The sequence below is a fragment of the Passer domesticus genome, chromosome W (assembly GCF_036417665.1).
Source record: "Passer domesticus isolate bPasDom1 chromosome W, bPasDom1.hap1, whole genome shotgun sequence".
NCBI lineage: Eukaryota > Metazoa > Chordata > Aves > Passeriformes > Passeridae > Passer > Passer domesticus.
Window position 1 is genome coordinate 22,060,729 of NC_087511.1, and position 22,269 is coordinate 22,082,997.

Genomic DNA, 22,269 nt, shown 5'->3' on the forward strand with positions numbered 1-22,269 from the left:
CAAGCACAGCAAAGTTGTCCAAGAATACCTTGCATTCGAATGCTAATGCCAATTGAAGAGGCAGGCGAGTGGTAAGCCATGAACTTCTAGCAGTTAGAAAGCGGCGCACACAGTCCGGGTGTTGTGCGGCTTCACTCTTCGCATCCTAGAAGGTACCGCGCTCTCCGTCTCTCGGATGCGATCAAGCGGCTATTCGCGCAGAGAGCACTGTGCCGGTCGCTGTGCGCTCCGGAGCTCTCTTTCTGCCGAAAGACACCTGGCAGCGGCACTTAATTTCGGACAGCTCCGTATCTCCGTATTCTTCATTTCTTGTCTTCTGCATCTCAGGAAAATGCTTTTCCACTCTGTCTAGCAAGGAGAAACTGTGCCAGCACACTATACGTCCCCGGACTTGTGTTCTAAATTCCCAACTTCTCGGCATCTCAGAAACTAACGGGAAGAGAAAGGTTATCTAGGGTGGGCTGGGGCAGAACTAGCAGCAAGCACAGCAGAGTTGTCCAAGAATACCTTGCATTCGAATGCTAATGCCAATTGAAGAGGCAGGCGAAGGGTAAGCCATGAACTTCTAGCAGTTAGAAAGCTGCGCACACAGTCCGGGTGTTGTGCGGCTTCACTCTTCGCATCCTAGAAGGTACCGCGCTCTCCGTCTCTCGGATGCGATCAAGCGGCTATTCGCGCAGAGAGCACTGTGCCGGTCACTGTGCGCTCCGGAGCTCTCTTTCTGCCGAAAGACACCTGGCAGCGGCACTTAATTTCGAACAGCTCCGTATCTCCGTATTCTGCATTTCTTGTCTTCTGCATCTCAGCAAAATGCTTTTCCACTCTGTCTAGCAAGGAGAAACTGTGCCAGCACAGTATACGTCCCCGGACTTGTGTTCTAAATTCCCGACTTCTCGGCATCTCAGAAACTAACGGGAAGAGAAAGGTTATCGATGGTGGGCTGGGGCAGAACTAGCAGCAAGCACAGCAAAGTTGTCCAAGAATACCTTGCATTCGAATGCTAATGCCAATTGAAGAGGCAGGCGAGTGGTAAGCCATGAACTTCTAGCAGTTAGAAAGCTGCGGACACAGTCCGGGTGTTGTGCGGCTTCACTCTTCGCATCCTAGAAGGTACCGCGCTCTCCGTCTCTCGGATGCGATCAAGCGGCTATTCGCGCAGAGAGCACTGTGCCGGTCACTGTGCGCTCCGGAGCTCTCTTTCTGCCGAAAGTCACTTGGCAGCGGCACTTAATTTCGGACAGCTCCGTATCTCCGTATTCTTCATTTCTTGTCTTCTGCATCTCAGCAAAATGCTTTTCCACTCTGTCTAGCAAGGAGAAACTGTGCCAGCACAGTATACGTCCCCGGACTTGTGTTCTAAATTCCCGACTTCTCGGCATCTCAGAAACTAACGGGAAGAGAAAGGTTATCTAGGGTGGGCTGGGGCAGAACTAGCAGCAAGCACAGCAAAGTTGTCCAAGAATACCTTGCATTCGAATGCTAATGCCAATTGAAGAGGCAGGCGAGTGGTAAGCCATGAACTTCTAGCAGTTAGAAAGCGGCGCACACAGTCCGGGTGTTGTGCGGCTTCACTCTTCGCATCCTAGAAGGTACCGCGCTCTCCGTCTCTCGGATGCGATCAAGCGGCTATTCGCGCAGAGAGCACTGTGCCGGTCGCTGTGCGCTCCGGAGCTCTCTTTCTGCCGAAAGACACCTGGCAGCGGCACTTAATTTCGGACAGCTCCGTATCTCCGTATTCATCATTTCTTGTCTTCTGCATCTCAGCAAAATGCTTTTCCACTCTGTCTAGCAAGGAGAAACTGTGCCAGCACAGTATACGTCCCCGGACTTGAGTTCTAAATTCCCGACTTCTCGGCATCTCAGAAACTAACGGGAAGAGAAAGGTTATCTAGGGTGGGCTGGGGCAGAACTAGCAGCAAGCACAGCAAAGTTGTCCAAGAATACCTTGCATTCGAATGCTAATGCCAATTGAATAGGCAGGCGAAGGGTAAGCCATGAACTTCTAGCAGTTAGAAAGCTGCGGACACAGTCCGGGTGTTGTGCGGCTTCACTCTTCGCATCCTAGAAGGTACCGCGCTCTCCGTCTCTCGGATGCGATCAAGCGGCTATTCGCGCAGAGAGCACTGTGCCGGTCGCTGTGCGCGCCGGAGCTCTCTTTCTGCCGAAAGTCACCTGGTAGCGGCACTTAATTTCGGACAGCTCCGTATCTCCGTATTCTTCATTTCTTGTCTTCTGCATCTCAGCAAAATGCTTTTCCACTCTGTCTAGCTAGGAGAAACTGTGCCAGCACAGTATACGTCCCCGGACGTGTGTTCTAAATTCCCGACTTCTCGGCATCTCAGAAACTAATGGGAAGAGAAAGGTTATCGATGGTGGGCTGGGGCAGAACTAGCAGCAAGCACAGCAAATTTGCCCAAGAATACCTTGCATTCGAATGCTAATGCCAATTGAAGAGGCAGGCGAGTGGTAAGCCATGAACTTCTAGCAGTTAGAAAGCTGCGGACACAGTCCGGGTGTTGTGCGGCTTCACTCTTCGCATCCTAGAAGGTACCGCGCTCTCCGTCTCTCGGATGCGATCAAGCGGCTATTCGCGCAGAGACCACTGTGCCGGTCGCTGTGCGCTCCGGAGCTCTCTTTCTGCCGAAAGACACCTGGCAGCGGCACTTAATTTCGGACAGCTCCGTATCTCCGTATTCTTCATTTCTTGTCTTCTGCATCTCAGCAAAATGCTTTTCCACTCTGTCTAGCAAGGAGAAACTGTGCCAGCACAGTATACGTCCCCGGACTTGTGTTCTAAATTCCCAACTTCTCGGCATCTCAGAAACTAACGGGAAGAGAAAGGTTATCTAGGGTGGGCTGGGGCAGAACTAGCAGCAAGCACAGCAGAGTTGTCCAAGAATACCTTGCATTCGAATGCTAATGCCAATTGAAGAGGCAGGCGAAGGGTAAGCCATGAACTTCTAGCAGTTAGAAAGCTGCGCACACAGTCCGGGTGTTGTGCGGCTTCACTCTTCGCATCCTAGAAGGTACCGCGCTCTCCGTCTCTCGGATGCGATCAAGCGGCTATTCGCGCAGAGAGCACTGTGCCGGTCACTGTGCGCTCCGGAGCTCTCTTTCTGCCGAAAGACACCTGGCAGCGGCACTTAATTTCGAACAGCTCCGTATCTCCGTATTCTGCATTTCTTGTCTTCTGCATCTCAGCAAAATGCTTTTCCACTCTGTCTAGCAAGGAGAAACTGTGCCAGCACAGTATACGTCCCCGGACTTGTGTTCTAAATTCCCGACTTCTCGGCATCTCAGAAACTAACGGGAAGAGAAAGGTTATCGATGGTGGGCTGGGGCAGAACTAGCAGCAAGCACAGCAAAGTTGTCCAAGAATACCTTGCATTCGAATGCTAATGCCAATTGAAGAGGCAGGCGAGTGGTAAGCCATGAACTTCTAGCAGTTAGAAAGCTGCGGACACAGTCCGGGTGTTGTGCGGCTTCACTCTTCGCATCCTAGAAGGTACCGCGCTCTCCGTCTCTCGGATGCGATCAAGCGGCTATTCGCGCAGAGAGCACTGTGCCGGTCGCTGTGCGCTCCGGAGCTCTCTTTCTGCCGAAAGTCACTTGGCAGCGGCACTTAATTTCGGACAGCTCCGTATCTCCGTATTCTTCATTTCTTGTCTTCTGCATCTCAGCAAAATGCTTTTCCACTCTGTCTAGCAAGGAGAAACTGTGCCAGCACAGTATACGTCCCCGGACTTGTGTTCTAAATTCCCGACTTCTCGGCATCTCAGAAACTAACGGGAAGAGAAAGGTTATCTAGGGTGGGCTGGGGCAGAACTAGCAGCAAGCACAGCAAAGTTGTCCAAGAATACCTTGCATTCGAATGCTAATGCCAATTGAAGAGGCAGGCGAGTGGTAAGCCATGAACTTCTAGCAGTTAGAAAGCTGCGGACACAGTCCGGGTGTTGTGCGGCTTCACTCTTCGCATCCTAGAAGGTACCGCGCTCTCCGTCTCTCGGATGCGATCAAGCGGCTATTCGCGCAGAGAGCACTGTGCCGGTCGCTGTGCGCTCGGGAGCTCTCTTTCTGCCGAAAGACACCTGGCAGCGGCACTTAATTTCGGACAGCTCCGTATCTCCGTATTCTTCATTTCTTGTCTTCTGCATCTCAGCAAAATGCTTTTCCACTCTGTCTAGCAAGGAGAAACTGTGCCAGCACAGTATACGTCCCCGGACTTGTGTTCTAAATTCCCGACTTCTCGGCATCTCAGAAACTAACGGGAAGAGAAAGGTTATCTAGGGTGGGCTGGGGCAGAACTAGCAGCAAGCACAGCAAAGTTGTCCAAGAATACCTTGCATTCGAATGCTAATGCCAATTGAAGAGGCAGGCGAGTGGTAAGCCATGAACTTCTAGCAGTTAGAAAGCTGCGCACACAGTCCGGGTGTTGTGCGGCTTCACTCTTCGCATCCTAGAAGGTACCGCGCTCTCCGTCTCTCGGATGCGATCAAGCGGCTATTCGCGCAGAGAGCACTGTGCCGGTCGCTGTGCGCTCCGGAGCTCTCTTTCTGCCGAAAGTCACCTGGCAGCGGCACTTAATTTCGGACAGCTCCGTATCTCCGTATTCTTCATTTCTTGTCTTCTGCATCTCAGCAAAATGCTTTTCCACTCTGTCTAGCTAGGAGAAACTGTGCCAGCACAGTATACGTCCCCGGACTTGTGTTCTAAATTCCCGACTTCTTGGCATCTCAGAAACTAATGGGAAGAGAAAGGTTATCGATGGTGGGCTGGGGCAGAACTAGCAGCAAGCACAGCAATGTTGTCCAAGAATACCTTGCATTCGAATGCTAATGCCAATTGAAGAGGCAGGCGAGTGGTAAGCCATGAACTTCTAGCAGTTAGAAAGCTGCGGACACAGTCCGGGTGTTGTGCGGCTTCACTCTTCGCATCCTAGAAGGTACCGCTCTCTCCGTCTCTCGGATACGATCAAGCGGCTATTCGCGCAGAGAGCACTGTGCCGGTCACTGTGCGCTCCGGCGCTCTCTTTCTGCCGAAAGACACCTGGCAGCGGCACTTAATTTCGGACAGCTCCGTATCTCCGTATTCTTCATTTCTTGCCTTCTGCATCTCAGCAAAATGCTTTTCCACTCTGTCTAGCAAGGAGAAACTGTGCCAGCACAGTATACGTCCCCGGACTTGTGTTCTAAATTCCCGACTTCTCGGCATCTCAGAAACTAAAGGGAAGAGAAAGGTTATCTAGGGTGGGCTGGGGCAGAACTAGCAGCAAGCACAGCAAAGTTGTCCAAGAATACCTTGCATTCGAATGCTAATGCCAATTGAAGAGGCAGGCGAGTGGTAAGCCATGAACTTCTAGCAGTTAGAAAGCTGAGCACACAGTCCGGGTGTTGTGCGGCTTCACTCTTCGCATCCTAGAAGGTACCGCGCTCTCTGTCTCTCGGATGCGATCAAGCGGCTATTCGCGCAGAGAGCACTGTGCCGGTCACTGTGCGCTCCGGAGCTCTCTTTCTGCCGAAAGACACCTGGCAGCGGCACTTAATTTCGAACAGCTCCGTATCTCCGTATTCTGCATTTCTTGTCTTCTGCAACTCAGCAAAATGCTTTTCCACTCTGTCTAGCAAGGAGAAACTGTGCCAGCACAGTATACGTCCCCGGACTTGTGTTCTAAATTCCCGACTTCTCGGCATCTCAGAAACTAACGGGAAGAGAAAGGTTATCGATGGTGGGCTGGGGCAGAACTAGCAGCAAGCACAGCAAAGTTGTCCAAGAATACCTTGCATTCGAATGCTAATGCCAATTGAAGAGGCAGGCGAGTGGTAAGCCATGAACTTCTAGCAGTTAGAAAGCTGAGGACACAGTCCGGGTGTTGTGCGGCTTCACTCTTCGCATCCTAGAAGGTACCGCGCTCTCCGTCTCTCGGATGCGATCAAGCGGCTATTCGCGCAGAGAGCACTGTGCCGGTCACTGTGCGCTCCGGAGCTCTCTTTTTGCCGAAAGACGCCTGGCCGCGGCACTTAATTTCGAACAGCTCCGTATCTCCGTATTCTGCATTTCTTGACTTCTGCATCTCAGCAAAATGCTTTTCCACTCTGTCTAGCAAGGAGAAACTGTGCCAGCACAGTATACGTCCCCGGACTTGTGTTCTAAATTCCCGACTTCTCGGCATCTCAGAAACTAACGGGAAGAGAAAGGTTATCTAGGGTGGGCTGGGGCAGAACTAGCAGCAAGCACAGCAAAGTTGTCCAAGAATACCTTGCATTCGAATGCTAATGCCAATTGAAGAGGCAGGCGAGTGGTAAGCCATGAACTTCTAGCAGTTAGAAAGCGGCGCACACAGTCCGGGTGTTGTGCGGCTTCACTCTTCGCATCCTAGAAGGTACCGCGCTCTCCGTCTCTCGGATGCGATCAAGCGGCTATTCGCGCAGAGAGCACTGTGCGGGTCACTGTGCGCTCCGGAGCTCTCTTTCTGCCGAAAGACACCTGGCAGCGGCACTTAATTTCGAACAGCTCCGTATCTCCGTATTCTGCATTTCTTGTCTTCTGCATCTCAGCAAAATGCTTTTCCACTCTGTCTAGCAAGGAGAAACTGTGCCAGCACAGTATACGTCCCCGGACTTGTGTTCTAAATTCCCGACTTCTCGGCATCTCAGAAACTAACGGGAAGAGAAAGGTTATCTAGGGTGGGCTGAGGCAGAACTAGCAGCAAGCACAGCAAAGTTGTCCAAGAATACCTTGCATTCGAATGCTAATGCCAATTGAAGAGGCAGGCGAGTAGTAAGCCATGAACTTCTAGCAGTTAGAAAGCTGCGGACACAGTCCGGGTGTTGTGCGGCTTCACTCTTCGCATCCTAGAAGGTACCGCGCTCTCTGTCTCTCGGATGCGATCAAGCGGCTATTCACGCAGAGAGCACTGTGCCGGTCACTGTGCGCTCCGGAGCTCTCTTTCTGCCGAAAGACGCCTGGCAGCGGCACTTAATTTCGAACAGCTCCGTATCTCCGTATTCTTCATTTCTTGCCTTCTGCATCTCTGCAAAATGCTTTTCCACTCTGTCTAGCTAGGAGAAACTGTGCCAGAACAGTATACGTCCCCGCACTTGTGTTCTAAATTCCCGACTTCTCGGCATCTCAGAAACTAAAGGGAATAGAAAGGTTATCTATGGTGGGCTGGGGCAGAACTAGCAGCAAGCACAGCAAAGTTGTCCAAGAATACCTTGCATTCGAATGCTAATGCCAATTGAAGAGGCAGGCGAGTGGTAAGCCATGAACTTCTAGCAGTTAGAAAGCTGCGGACACAGTCCGGGTGTTGTGCGGCTTCACTCTTCGCATCCTAGAAGGTACCGCGCTCTCCGTCTCTCGGATGCGATCCAGCTACTATTCGCGCAGAGAGCACTGTGCCGGTCGCTGTGCGCTCCGGAGCTCTCTTTCTGCCGAAAGACACCTGGCAGTGGCACTTAATTTCGGACAGCTCCGTATCTCCGTATTCTTCATTTCTTGTCTTCTGCATCTCAGCAAAATGCTTTTCCACTCTGTCTAGCAAGGAGAAACTGTGCCAGCACAGTATACGTCCCCGGACTTGTGTTCTGAATTCCCGACTTCTCGCCATCTCAGAAACTAACGGGAAGAGAAAGGTTATCGATGGTGGGCTGGGGCAGAACTAGCAGCAAGCACAGCAAAGTTGTCCAAGAATACCTTGCATTCGAATGCTAATGCCAATTGAAGAGGCAGGCGAGTGGTAAGCCATGAACTTCTAGCAGTTAGAAAGCTGCGCACACAGTCCGGGTGTTGTGCGGCTTCACTCTTCGCATCCTAGAAGGTACCGCGCTCTCCGTCTCTCGGATGCGATCAAGCGGCTATTCGCGCAGAGAGCACTGTGCCGGTCACTGTGCGCTCCGGAGCTCTCTTTCTGCCGAAAGACACCTGGCAGCGGCACTTAATTTCGAACAGCTCCGTATCTCCGTATTCTGCATTTCTTGTCTTCTGCATCTCAGCAAAATGCTTTTCCACTCTGTCTAGCAAGGAGAAACTGTGCCAGCACAGTATACGTCCCCGGACTTGTGTTCTAAATTCCCGACTTCTCGGCATCTCAGAAACTAACGGGAAGAGAAAGGTTATCTAGGGTGGGCTGAGGCAGAACTAGCAGCAAGCACAGCAAAGTTGTCCAAGAATACCTTGCATTCGAATGCTAATGCCAATTGAAGAGGCAGGCAAGTGGTAAGCCATGAACTTCTAGCAGTTAGAAAGCTGCGGACCCAGTCCGTGTGTTGTGCGGCTTCACTCTTCGCATCCTAGAAGGTACCGCGCTCTCCGTCTCTCGGATGCGATCAAGCGTCTATTCGCGCAGTGAGCACTGTGCCGGTCACTGTGCGCTCCGGAGCTCTCTTTCTGCCGAAAGACACCTGGCAGCGGCACTTCATTTCGGACAGCTCCGTATCTCCGTATTCTTCATTTCTTGTCTTCTGCATCTCAGCAAAATGCTTTTCCACTCTGTCTAGCAAGGAGAAACTGTGCCAGCGCAGTATACGTCCCCGGACTTGTGTTCTAAATTCCCGAGTTCTCGGCATCTCAGAAACTAAAGGGAAGAGAAAGGTTATCGATGGTGCGCTGGGGCAGAACTAGCAGCAAGCACAGCAAAGTTGTCCAAGAATACCTTGCATTCGAATGCTAATGCCAATTGAAGAGGCAGGCGAGTACTAAGCCATGAACTTCTAGCAGTTAGAAAGCTGAGCACACAGTCCGGGTGTTGTGCGGCTTCACTCTTCGCATCCTAGAAGGTACCGCGCTCTCTGTCTCTCGGATGCGATCAAGCGGCTATTCGCGCAGAGAGCACTGTGCCGGTCACTGTGCGCTCCGGAGCTCTCCTTCTGCCGAAAGACACCTGGCAGCGGCACTTAATTTCGAACAGCTCCGTATCTCCGTATTCTGCATTTCTTGTCTTCTGCATCTCAGGAAAATGCTTTTCCACTCTGTCTAGCAAGGAGAAACTGTGCCAGCACAGTATACGTCCCCGGACTTGTGTTCTAAATTCCCGACTTCTCGGCATCTCAGAAACTAACGGGAAGAGAAAGGTTATCTAGGGTGGGCTGGGGCAGAACTAGCAGCAAGCACAGCAAAGTTGTCCAAGAATACCTTGCATTCGAATGCTAATGCCAATTGAAGAGGCAGGCGAGTAGTAAGCCATGAACTTCTAGCAGTTAGAAAGCTGAGCACACAGTCCGGGTGTTGTGCGGCTTCACTCTTCGCATCCTAGAAGGTACCGCGCTCTCCGTCTCTCGGATGCGATCAAGCGGCTATTCGCGCAGAGAGCACTGTGCCGGTCGCTGTGCGCTCGGGAGCTCTCTTTCTGCCGAAAGTCACCTGGCAGCGGCACTTAATTTCGGACAGCTCCGTATCTCCGTATTCTTCATTTCTTGTCTTCTGCATCTCAGCAAAATGCTTTTCCACTCTGTCTAGCTAGGAGAAACTGTGCCAGCACAGTATACGTCCCCGGACTTGTGTTCTAAATTCCCGACTTCTCGGCATCTCAGAAACTAATGGGAAGAGAAAGGTTATCGATGGTGGGCTGGGGCAGAACTAGCAGCAAGCACAGCAAAGTTGTCCAAGAATACCTTGCATTCGAATGCTAATGCCAATTGAAGAGGCAGGCGAGTGGTAAGCCATGAACTTCTAGCAGTTAGAAAGCTGCGGACACAGTCCGGGTGTTGTGCGGCTTCACTCTTCGCATCCTAGAAGGTACCGCGCTCTCTGTCTCTCGGATGCGATCAAGCGGCTATTCGCGCAGAGAGCACTGTGCCGGTCACTGTGCGCTCCGGAGCTCTCTTTCTGCCGAAAGACACCTGGCAGCGGCACTTAATTTCGAACAGCTCCGTATCTCCGTATTCTGCATTTCTTGTCTTCTGCAACTCAGCAAAATGCTTTTCCACTCTGTCTAGCAAGGAGAAACTGTGCCAGCACAGTATACGTCCCCGGACTTGTGTTCTAAATTCCCGACTTCTCGGCATCTCAGAAACTAACGGGAAGAGAAAGGTTATCGATGGTGGGCTGGGGCAGAACTAGCAGCAAGCACAGCAAAGTTGTCCAAGAATACCTTGCATTCGAATGCTAATGCCAATTGAAGAGGCAGGCGAGTGGTAAGCCATGAACTTCTAGCAGTTAGAAAGCTGAGGACACAGTCCGGGTGTTGTGCGGCTTCACTCTTCGCATCCTAGAAGGTACCGCGCTCTCCGTCTCTCGGATGCGATCAAGCGGCTATTCGCGCAGAGAGCACTGTGCCGGTCACTGTGCGCTCCGGAGCTCTCTTTTTGCCGAAAGACGCCTGGCCGCGGCACTTAATTTCGAACAGCTCCGTATCTCCGTATTCTGCATTTCTTGACTTCTGCATCTCAGCAAAATGCTTTTCCACTCTGTCTAGCAAGGAGAAACTGTGCCAGCACAGTATACGTCCCCGGACTTGTGTTCTAAATTCCCGACTTCTCGGCATCTCAGAAACTAACGGGAAGAGAAAGGTTATCTAGGGTGGGCTGGGGCAGAACTAGCAGCAAGCACAGCAAAGTTGTCCAAGAATACCTTGCATTCGAATGCTAATGCCAATTGAAGAGGCAGGCGAGTGGTAAGCCATGAACTTCTAGCAGTTAGAAAGCGGCGCACACAGTCCGGGTGTTGTGCGGCTTCACTCTTCGCATCCTAGAAGGTACCGCGCTCTCCGTCTCTCGGATGCGATCAAGCGGCTATTCGCGCAGAGAGCACTGTGCCGGTCACTGTGCGCTCCGGAGCTCTCTTTCTGCCGAAAGACACCTGGCAGCGGCACTTAATTTCGAACAGCTCCGTATCTCCGTATTCTGCATTTCTTGTCTTCTGCATCTCAGCAAAATGCTTTTCCACTCTGTCTAGCAAGGAGAAACTGTGCCAGCACAGTATACGTCCCCGGACTTGTGTTCTAAATTCCCGACTTCTCGGCATCTCAGAAACTAACGGGAAGAGAAAGGTTATCGATGGTGGGCTGGGGCATAACTAGCAGCAAGCACCGCAAAGTTGTCCAAGAATACCTTGCATTCGAATGCTAATGCCAATTGAAGAGGCAGGCGAGTAGTAAGCCATGAACTTCTAGCAGTTAGAAAGCTGAGCACACAGTCCGGGTGTTGTGCGGCTTCACTCTTCGCATCCTAGAAGGTACCGCGCTCTCCGTCTCTCGGATGCGATCAAGCGGCTATTCGCGCAGAGAGCACTGTGCCGGTCGCTGTGCGCTCGGGAGCTCTCTTTCTGCCGAAAGTCACCTGGCAGCGGCACTTAATTTCGGACAGCTCCGTATCTCCGTATTCTTCATTTCTTGTCTTCTGCATCTCAGCAAAATGCTTTTCCACTCTGTCTAGCTAGGAGAAACTGTGCCAGCACAGTATACGTCCCCGGACTTGTGTTCTAAATTCCCGACTTCTTGGCATCTCAGAAACTAATGGGAAGAGAAAGGTTATCGATGGTGGGCTGGGGCAGAACTAGCAGCAAGCACAGCAAAGTTGTCCAAGAATACCTTGCATTCGAATGCTAATGCCAATTGAAGAGGCAGGCGAGTGGTAAGCCATGAACTTCTAGCAGTTAGAAAGCTGCGGACACAGTCCGGGTGTTGTGCGGCTTCACTCTTCGCATCCTAGAAGGTACCGCGCTCTCCGTCTCTCGGATGCGATCAAGCGGCTATTCGCGCAGAGAGCACTGTGCCGGTCACTGTGCGCTCCGGAGCTCTCTTTCGGCCGAAAGACACCTGGCAGCGGCACTTAATTTCGGACAGCTCCGTATCTCCGTATTCTTCATTTCTTGTCTTCTGCATCTCAGCAAAATGCTTTTCCACTCTGTCTAGCAAGGAGAAACTGTGCCAGCACAGTATACGTCCCCGGACTTGTGTTCTAAATTCCCGACTTCTCGGCATCTCAGAAACTAAAGGGAAGAGAAAGGTTATCTAGGGTGGGCTGGGGCAGAACTAGCAGCAAGCACAGCAAAGTTGTCCAAGAATACCTTGCATTCGAATGCTAATGCCAATTGAAGAGGCAGGCGAGTGGTAAGCCATGAACTTCTAGCAGTTAGAAAGCTGAGCACACAGTCCGGGTGTTGTGCGGCTTCACTCTTCGCATCCTAGAAGGTACCGCGCTCTCTGTCTCTCGGATGCGATCAAGCGGCTATTCGCGCAGAGAGCACTGTGCCGGTCACTGTGCGCTCCGGAGCTCTCTTTCTGCCGAAAGACACCTGGCAGCGGCACTTAATTTCGAACAGCTCCGTATCTCCGTATTCTGCATTTCTTGTCTTCTGCAACTCAGCAAAATGCTTTTCCACTCTGTCTAGCAAGGAGAAACTGTGCCAGCACAGTATACGTCCCCGGACTTGTGTTCTAAATTCCCGACTTCTCGGCATCTCAGAAACTAACGGGAAGAGAAAGGTTATCGATGGTGGGCTGGGGCAGAACTAGCAGCAAGCACAGCAAAGTTGTCCAAGAATACCTTGCATTCGAATGCTAATGCCAATTGAAGAGGCAGGCGAGTGGTAAGCCATGAACTTCTAGCAGTTAGAAAGCTGAGGACACAGTCCGGGTGTTGTGCGGCTTCACTCTTCGCATCCTAGAAGGTACCGCGCTCTCCGTCTCTCGGATGCGATCAAGCGGCTATTCGCGCAGAGAGCACTGTGCCGGTCACTGTGCGCTCCGGAGCTCTCTTTTTGCCGAGAGACGCCTGGCCGCGGCACTTAATTTCGAACAGCTCCGTATCTCCGTATTCTGCATTTCTTGACTTCTGCATCTCAGCAAAATGCTTTTCCACTCTGTCTAGCAAGGAGAAACTGTGCCAGCACAGTATACGTCCCCAGACTTGTGTTCTAAATTCCCGACTTCTCGGCATCTCAGAAACTAACGGGAAGAGAAAGGTTATCTAGGGTGGGCTGGGGCAGAACTAGCAGCAAGCACAGCAAAGTTGTCCAAGAATACCTTGCATTCGAATGCTAATGCCAATTGAAGAGGCAGGCGAGTGGTAAGCCATGAACTTCTAGCAGTTAGAAAGCTGCGGACACAGTCCGGGTGTTGTGCGGCTTCACTCTTCGCATCCTAGAAGGTACCGCGCTCTCCGTCTCTCGGATGCGATCAAGCGGCTATTCGCGCAGAGAGCACTGTGCCGGTCACTGTGCGCTCCGGAGCTCTCTTTCTGCCGAAAGACACCTGGCAGCGGCACTTAATTTCGAACAGCTCTGTATCTCCGTATTCTGCATTTCTTGTCTTCTGCATCTCAGCAAAATGCTTTTCCACTCTGTCTAGCAAGGAGAAACTGTGCCAGCACAGTATACGTCCCCGGACGTGTGTTCTAAATTCCCGACTTCTCGGCATCTCAGAAACTAACGGGAAGAGAAAGGTTATCTAGGGTGGGCTGAGGCAGAACTAGCAGCAAGCACAGCAAAGTTGTCCAAGAATACCTTGCATTCGAATGCTAATGCCAATTGAAGAGGCAGGCGAGTAGTAAGCCATGAACTTCTAGCAGTTAGAAAGCTGCGGACACAGTCCGGGTGTTGTGCGGCTTCACTCTTCGCATCCTAGAAGGTACCGCGCTCTCTGTCTCTCGGATGCGATCAAGCGGCTATTCACGCAGAGAGCACTGTGCCGGTCACTGTGCGCTCCGGAGCTCTCTTTCTGCCGAAAGACGCCTGGCAGCGGCACTTAATTTCGAACAGCTCCGTATCTCCGTATTCTTCATTTCTTGCCTTCTGCATCTCTGCAAAATGCTTTTCCACTCTGTCTAGCTAGGAGAAACTGTGCCAGAACAGTATACGTCCCCGGACTTGTGTTCTAAATTCCCGAGTTCTCGGCATCTCAGAAACTAAAGGGAAGAGAAAGGTTATCGATGGTGCGCTGGGGCAGAACTAGCAGCAAGCACAGCAAAGTTGTCCAAGAATACCTTGCATTCGAATGCTAATGCCAATTGAAGAGGCAGGCGAGTGGTAAGCCATGAACTTCTAGCAGTTAGAAAGCTGCGCACACAGTCCGGGTGTTGTGCGGCTTCACTCTTCGCATCCTAGAAGGTACCGCGCTCTCCGTCTCTCGGATGCGATCAAGCGGCTATTCGCGCAGAGAGCACTGTGCCGGTCACTGTGCGCTCCGGAGCTCTCTTTCTGCCGAAAGACACCTGGCAGCGGCACTTAATTTCGAACAGCTCCGTATCTCCGTATTCTGCATTTCTTGTCTTCTGCATCTCAGCAAAATGCTTTTCCACTCTGTCTAGCAAGGAGAAACTGTGCCAGCACAGTATACGTCCCCGGACTTGTGTTCTAAATTCCCGACTTCTCGGCATCTCAGAAACTAACGGGAAGAGAAAGGTTATCTAGGGTGGGCTGAGGCAGAACTAGCAGCAAGCACAGCAAAGTTGTCCAAGAATACCTTGCATTCGAATGCTAATGCCAATTGAAGAGGCAGGCAAGTGGTAAGCCATGAACTTCTAGCAGTTAGAAAGCTGCGGACCCAGTCCGTGTGTTGTGCGGCTTCACTCTTCGCATCCTAGAAGGTACCGCGCTCTCCGTCTCTCGGATGCGATCAAGCGTCTATTCGCGCAGAGAGCACTGTGCCGGTCACTGTGCGCTCCGGAGCTCTCTTTCTGCCGAAAGACACCTGGCAGCGGCACTTCATTTCGGACAGCTCCGTATCTCCGTATTCTTCATTTCTTGTCTTCTGCATCTCAGCAAAATGCTTTTCCACTCTGTCTAGCAAGGAGAAACTGTGCCAGCGCAGTATACGTCCCCGGACTTGTGTTCTAAATTCCCGAGTTCTCGGCATCTCAGAAACTAAAGGGAAGAGAAAGGTTATCGATGGTGCGCTGGGGCAGAACTAGCAGCAAGCACCGCAAAGTTGTCCAAGAATACCTTGCATTCGAATGCTAATGCCAATTGAAGAGGCAGGCGAGTAGTAAGCCATGAACTTCTAGCAGTTAGAAAGCTGAGCACACAGTCCGGGTGTTGTGCGGCTTCACTCTTCGCATCCTAGAAGGTACCGCGCTCTCCGTCTCTCGGATGCGATCAAGCGGCTATTCGCGCAGAGAGCACTGTGCCGGTCGCTGTGCGCTCGGGAGCTCTCTTTCTGCCGAAAGTCACCTGGCAGCGGCACTTAATTTCGGACAGCTCCGTATCTCCGTATTCTTCATTTCTTGTCTTCTGCATCTCAGCAAAATGCTTTTCCACTCTGTCTAGCTAGGAGAAACTGTGCCAGCACAGTATACGTCCCCGGACTTGTGTTCTAAATTCCCGACTTCTTGGCATCTCAGAAACTAATGGGAAGAGAAAGGTTATCGATGGTGGGCTGGGGCAGAACTAGCAGCAAGCACAGCAAAGTTGTCCAAGAATACCTTGCATTCGAATGCTAATGCCAATTGAAGAGGCAGGCGAGTGGTAAGCCATGAACTTCTAGCAGTTAGAAAGCTGCGGACACAGTCCGGGTGTTGTGCGGCTTCACTCTTCGCATCCTAGAAGGTACCGCGCTCTCCGTCTCTCGGATGCGATCAAGCGGCTATTCGCGCAGAGAGCACTGTGCCGGTCACTGTGCGCTCCGGAGCTCTCTTTCGGCCGAAAGACACCTGGCAGCGGCACTTAATTTCGGACAGCTCCGTATCTCCGTATTCTTCATTTCTTGTCTTCTGCATCTCAGCAAAATGCTTTTCCACTCTGTCTAGCAAGGAGAAACTGTGCCAGCACAGTATACGTCCCCGGACTTGTGTTCTAAATTCCCGACTTCTCGGCATCTCAGAAACTAAAGGGAAGAGAAAGGTTATCTAGGGTGGGCTGGGGCAGAACTAGCAGCAAGCACAGCAAAGTTGTCCAAGAATACCTTGCATTCGAATGCTAATGCCAATTGAAGAGGCAGGCGAGTGGTAAGCCATGAACTTCTAGCAGTTAGAAAGCTGAGCACACAGTCCGGGTGTTGTGCGGCTTCACTCTTCGCATCCTAGAAGGTACCGCGCTCTCTGTCTCTCGGATGCGATCAAGCGGCTATTCGCGCAGAGAGCACTGTGCCGGTCACTGTGCGCTCCGGAGCTCTCTTTCTGCCGAAAGACACCTGGCAGCGGCACTTAATTTCGAACAGCTCCGTATCTCCGTATTCTGCATTTCTTGTCTTCTGCAACTCAGCAAAATGCTTTTCCACTCTGTCTAGCAAGGAGAAACTGTGCCAGCACAGTATACGTCCCCGGACTTGTGTTCTAAATTCCCGACTTCTCGGCATCTCAGAAACTAACGGGAAGAGAAAGGTTATCGATGGTGGGCTGGGGCAGAACTAGCAGCAAGCACAGCAAAGTTGTCCAAGAATACCTTGCATTCGAATGCTAATGCCAATTGAAGAGGCAGGCGAGTGGTAAGCCATGAACTTCTAGGAGTTAGAAAGCTGAGGACACAGTCCGGGTGTTGTGCGGCTTCACTCTTCGCATCCTAGAAGGTACCGCGCTCTCCGTCTCTCGGATGCGATCAAGCGGCTATTCGCGCAGAGAGCACTGTGCCGGTCACTGTGCGCTCCGGAGCTCTCTTTTTGCCGAGAGACGCCTGGCCGCGGCACTTAATTTCGAACAGCTCCGTATCTCCGTATTCTGCATTTCTTGACTTCTGCATCTCAGCAAAATGCTTTTCCACTCTGTCTAGCAAGGAGAAACTGTGCCAGCACAGTATACGTCCCCAGACTTGTGTTCTAAATTCCCGACTTCTCGGCATCTCAGAAACTAACGGGAAGAGAAAGGTTATCTAGGGTGGGCTGGGGCAGAACTAGCAGCAAGCACAGCAAAGTTGTCCAAGAATACCTTGCATTCGAATGCTAATGCCAATTGAAGAGGCAGGCGAGTGGTAAGCCATGAACTTCTAGCAGTTAGAAAGCTGCGGACACAGTCCGGGTGTTGTGCGGCTTCACTCTTCGCATCCTAGAAGGTACCGCGCTCTCCGTCTCTCGGATGCGATCAAGCGGCTATTCGCGCAGAGAGCACTGTGCCGGTCACTGTGCGCTCCGGAGCTCTCTTTCTGCCGAAAGACACCTGGCAGCGGCACTTAATTTCGAACAGCTCCGTATCTCCGTATTCTGCATTTCTTGTCTTCTGCATCTCAGCAAAATGCTTTTCCACTCTGTCTAGCAAGGAGAAACTGTGCCAGCACAGTATACGTCCCCGGACTTGTGTTCTAAATTCCCGACTTCTCGGCATCTCAGAAACTAAAAAGAAGAGAAAGGTTATCTAGGGTGGGCTGGGGCAGAACTAGCAGCAAGCACAGCAAAGTTGTCCAAGAATACCTTGCATTCGAATGCTAATGCCAATTGAAGAGGCAGGCGAGTGGTAAGCCATGAACTTCTAGCAGTTAGAAAGCTGAGCACACAGTCCGGGTGTTGTGCGGCTTCACTCTTCGCATCCTAGAAGGTACCGCGCTCTCTGTCTCTCGGATGCGATCAAGCGGCTATTCGCGCAGAGAGCACTGTGCCGGTCACTGTGCGCTCCGGAGCTCTCTTTCTGCCGAAAGACACCTGGCAGCGGCACTTAATTTCGAACAGCTCCGTATCTCCGTATTCTGCATTTCTTGTCTTCTGCAACTCAGCAAAATGCTTTTCCACTCTGTCTAGCAAGGAGAAACTGTGCCAGCACAGTATACGTCCCCGGACTTGTGTTCTAAATTCCCGACTTCTCGGCATCTCAGAAACTAACGGGAAGAGAAAGGTTATCGATGGTGGGCTGGGGCAGAACTAGCAGCAAGCACAGCAAAGTTGTCCAAGAATACCTTGCATTCGAATGCTAATGCCAATTGAAGAGGCAGGCGAGTGGTAAGCCATGAACTTCTAGCAGTTAGAAAGCTGAGGACACAGTCCGGGTGTTGTGCGGCTTCACTCTTCGCATCCTAGAAGGTACCGCGCTCTCCGTCTCTCGGATGCGATCAAGCGGCTATTCGCGCAGAGAGCACTGTGCCGGTCACTGTGCGCTCCGGAGCTCTCTTTTTGCCGAAAGACGCCTGGCCGCGGCACTTAATTTCGAACAGCTCCGTATCTCCGTATTCTGCATTTCTTGACTTCTGCATCTCAGCAAAATGCTTTTCCACTCTGTCTAGCAAGGAGAAACTGTGCCAGCACAGTATACGTCCCCGGACTTGTGTTCTAAATTCCCGACTTCTCGGCATCTCAGAAACTAACGGGAAGAGAAAGGTTATCTAGGGTGGGCTGGGGCAGAACTAGCAGCAAGCACAGCAAAGTTGTCCAAGAATACCTTGCATTCGAATGCTAATGCCAATTGAAGAGGCAGGCGAGTGGTAAGCCATGAACTTCTAGCAGTTAGAAAGCGGCGCACACAGTCCGGGTGTTGTGCGGCTTCACTCTTCGCATCCTAGAAGGTACCGCGCTCTCCGTCTCTCGGATGCGATCAAGCGGCTATTCGCGCAGAGAGCACTGTGCCGGTCACTGTGCGCTCCGGAGCTCTCTTTCTGCCGAAAGACACCTGGCAGCGGCACTTAATTTCGAACAGCTCCGTATCTCCGTATTCTGCATTTCTTGTCTTCTGCATCTCAGCAAAATGCTTTTCCACTCTGTCTAGCAAGGAGAAACTGTGCCAGCACAGTATACGTCCCCGGACTTGTGTTCTAAATTCCCGACTTCTCGGCATCTCAGAAACTAACGGGAAGAGAAAGGTTATCGATGGTGGGCTGGGGCATAACTAGCAGCAAGCACCGCAAAGTTGTCCAAGAATACCTTGCATTCGAATGCTAATGCCAATTGAAGAGGCAGGCGAGTAGTAAGCCATGAACTTCTAGCAGTTAGAAAGCTGAGCACACAGTCCGGGTGTTGTGCGGCTTCACTCTTCGCATCCTAGAAGGTACCGCGCTCTCCGTCTCTCGGATGCGATCAAGCGGCTATTCGCGCAGAGAGCACTGTGCCGGTCGCTGTGCGCTCGGGAGCTCTCTTTCTGCCGAAAGTCACCTGGCAGCGGCACTTAATTTCGGACAGCTCCGTATCTCCGTATTCTTCATTTCTTGTCTTCTGCATCTCAGCAAAATGCTTTTCCACTCTGTCTAGCTAGGAGAAACTGTGCCAGCACAGTATACGTCCCCGGACTTGTGTTCTAAATTCCCGACTTCTTGGCATCTCAGAAACTAATGGGAAGAGAAAGGTTATCGATGGTGGGCTGGGGCAGAACTAGCAGCAAGCACAGCAAAGTTGTCCAAGAATACCTTGCATTCGAATGCTAATGCCAATTGAAGAGGCAGGCGAGTGGTAAGCCATGAACTTCTAGCAGTTAGAAAGCTGCGGACACAGTCCGGGTGTTGTGCGGCTTCACTCTTCGCATCCTAGAAGGTACCGCGCTCTCCGTCTCTCGGATGCGATCAAGCGGCTATTCGCGCAGAGAGCACTGTGCCGGTCACTGTGCGCTCCGGAGCTCTCTTTCGGCCGAAAGACACCTGGCAGCGGCACTTAATTTCGGACAGCTCCGTATCTCCGTATTCTTCATTTCTTGTCTTCTGCATCTCAGCAAAATGCTTTTCCACTCTGTCTAGCAAGGAGAAACTGTGCCAGCACAGTATACGTCCCCGGACTTGTGTTCTAAATTCCCGACTTCTCGGCATCTCAGAAACTAAAGGGAAGAGAAAGGTTATCTAGGGTGGGCTGGGGCAGAACTAGCAGCAAGCACAGCAAAGTTGTCCAAGAATACCTTGCATTCGAATGCTAATGCCAATTGAAGAGGCAGGCGAGTGGTAAGCCATGAACTTCTAGCAGTTAGAAAGCTGAGCACACAGTCCGGGTGTTGTGCGGCTTCACTCTTCGCATCCTAGAAGGTACCGCGCTCTCTGTCTCTCGGATGCGATCAAGCGGCTATTCGCGCAGAGAGCACTGTGCCGGTCACTGTGCGCTCCGGAGCTCTCTTTCTGCCGAAAGACACCTGGCAGCGGCACTTAATTTCGAACAGCTCCGTATCTCCGTATTCTGCATTTCTTGTCTTCTGCAACTCAGCAAAATGCTTTTCCACTCTGTCTAGCAAGGAGAAACTGTGCCAGCACAGTATACGTCCCCGGACTTGTGTTCTAAATTCCCGACTTCTCGGCATCTCAGAAACTAACGGGAAGAGAAAGGTTATCGATGGTGGGCTGGGGCAGAACTAGCAGCAAGCACAGCAAAGTTGTCCAAGAATACCTTGCATTCGAATGCTAATGCCAATTGAAGAGGCAGGCGAGTGGTAAGCCATGAACTTCTAGGAGTTAGAAAGCTGAGGACACAGTCCGGGTGTTGTGCGGCTTCACTCTTCGCATCCTAGAAGGTACCGCGCTCTCCGTCTCTCGGATGCGATCAAGCGGCTATTCGCGCAGAGAGCACTGTGCCGGTCACTGTGCGCTCCGGAGCTCTCTTTTTGCCGAGAGACGCCTGGCCGCGGCACTTAATTTCGAACAGCTCCGTATCTCCGTATTCTGCATTTCTTGACTTCTGCATCTCAGCAAAATGCTTTTCCACTCTGTCTAGCAAGGAGAAACTGTGCCAGCACAGTATACGTCCCCAGACTTGTGTTCTAAATTCCCGACTTCTCGGCATCTCAGAAACTAACGGGAAGAGAAAGGTTATCTAGGGTGGGCTGGGGCAGAACTAGCAGCAAGCACAGCAAAGTTGTCCAAGAATACCTTGCATTCGAATGCTAATGCCAATTGAAGAGGCAGGCGAGTGGTAAGCCATGAACTTCTAGCAGTTAGAAAGCTGCGGACACAGTCCGGGTGTTGTGCGGCTTCACTCTTCGCATCCTAGAAGGTACCGCGCTCTCCGTCTCTCGGATGCGATCAAGCGGCTATTCGCGCAGAGAGCACTGTGCCGGTCACTGTGCGCTCCGGAGCTCTCTTTCTGCCGAAAGACACCTGGCAGCGGCACTTAATTTCGAACAGCTCTGTATCTCCGTATTCTGCATTTCTTGTCTTCTGCATCTCAGCAAAATGCTTTTCCACTCTGTCTAGCAAGGAGAAACTGTGCCAGCACAGTATACGTCCCCGGACTTGTGTTCTAAATTCCCGACTTCTCGGCATCTCAGAAACTAACGGGAAGAGAAAGGTTATCTAGGGTGGGCTGAGGCAGAACTAGCAGCAAGCACAGCAAAGTTGTCCAAGAATACCTTGCATTCGAATGCTAATGCCAATTGAAGAGGCAGGCGAGTAGTAAGCCATGAACTTCTAGCAGTTAGAAAGCTGCGGACACAGTCCGGGTGTTGTGCGGCTTCACTCTTCGCATCCTAGAAGGTACCGCGCTCTCTGTCTCTCGGATGCGATCAAGCGGCTATTCACGCAGAGAGCACTGTGCCGGTCACTGTGCGCTCCGGAGCTCTCTTTCTGCCGAAAGACGCCTGGCAGCGGCACTTAATTTCGAACAGCTCCGTATCTCCGTATTCTTCATTTCTTGCCTTCTGCATCTCTGCAAAATGCTTTTCCACTCTGTCTAGCTAGGAGAAACTGTGCCAGAACAGTATACGTCCCCGGACTTGTGTTCTAAATTCCCGAGTTCTCGGCATCTCAGAAACTAAAGGGAAGAGAAAGGTTATCGATGGTGGGCTGGGGCAGAACTAGCAGCAAGCACAGCAAAGTTGTCCAAGAATACCTTGCATTCGAATGCTAATGCCAATTGAAGAGGCAGGCGAGTGGTAAGCCATGAACTTCTAGCAGTTAGAAAGCTGCGCACAGAGTCCGGGTGTTGTGCGGCTTCACTCTTCGCATCCTAGAAGGTACCGCGCTCTCCGTCTCTCGGATGCGATCAAGCGGCTATTCGCGCAGAGAGCACTGTGCCGGTCACTGTGCGCTCCGGAGCTCTCTTTCTGCCGAAAGACACCTGGCAGCGGCACTTAATTTCGAACAGCTCCGTATCTCCGTATTCTGCATTTCTTGTCTTCTGCATCTCAGCAAAATGCTTTTCCACTCTGTCTAGCAAGGAGAAACTGTGCCAGCACAGTATACGTCCCCGGACTTGTGTTCTAAATTCCCGACTTCTCGGCATCTCAGAAACTAACGGGAAGAGAAAGGTTATCTAGGGTGGGCTGAGGCAGAACTAGCAGCAAGCACAGCAAAGTTGTCCAAGAATACCTTGCATTCGAATGCTAATGCCAATTGAAGAGGCAGGCAAGTGGTAAGCCATGAACTTCTAGCAGTTAGAAAGCTGCGGACCCAGTCCGTGTGTTGTGCGGCTTCACTCTTCGCATCCTAGAAGGTACCGCGCTCTCCGTCTCTCGGATGCGATCAAGCGTCTATTCGCGCAGAGAGCACTGTGCCGGTCACTGTGCGCTCCGGAGC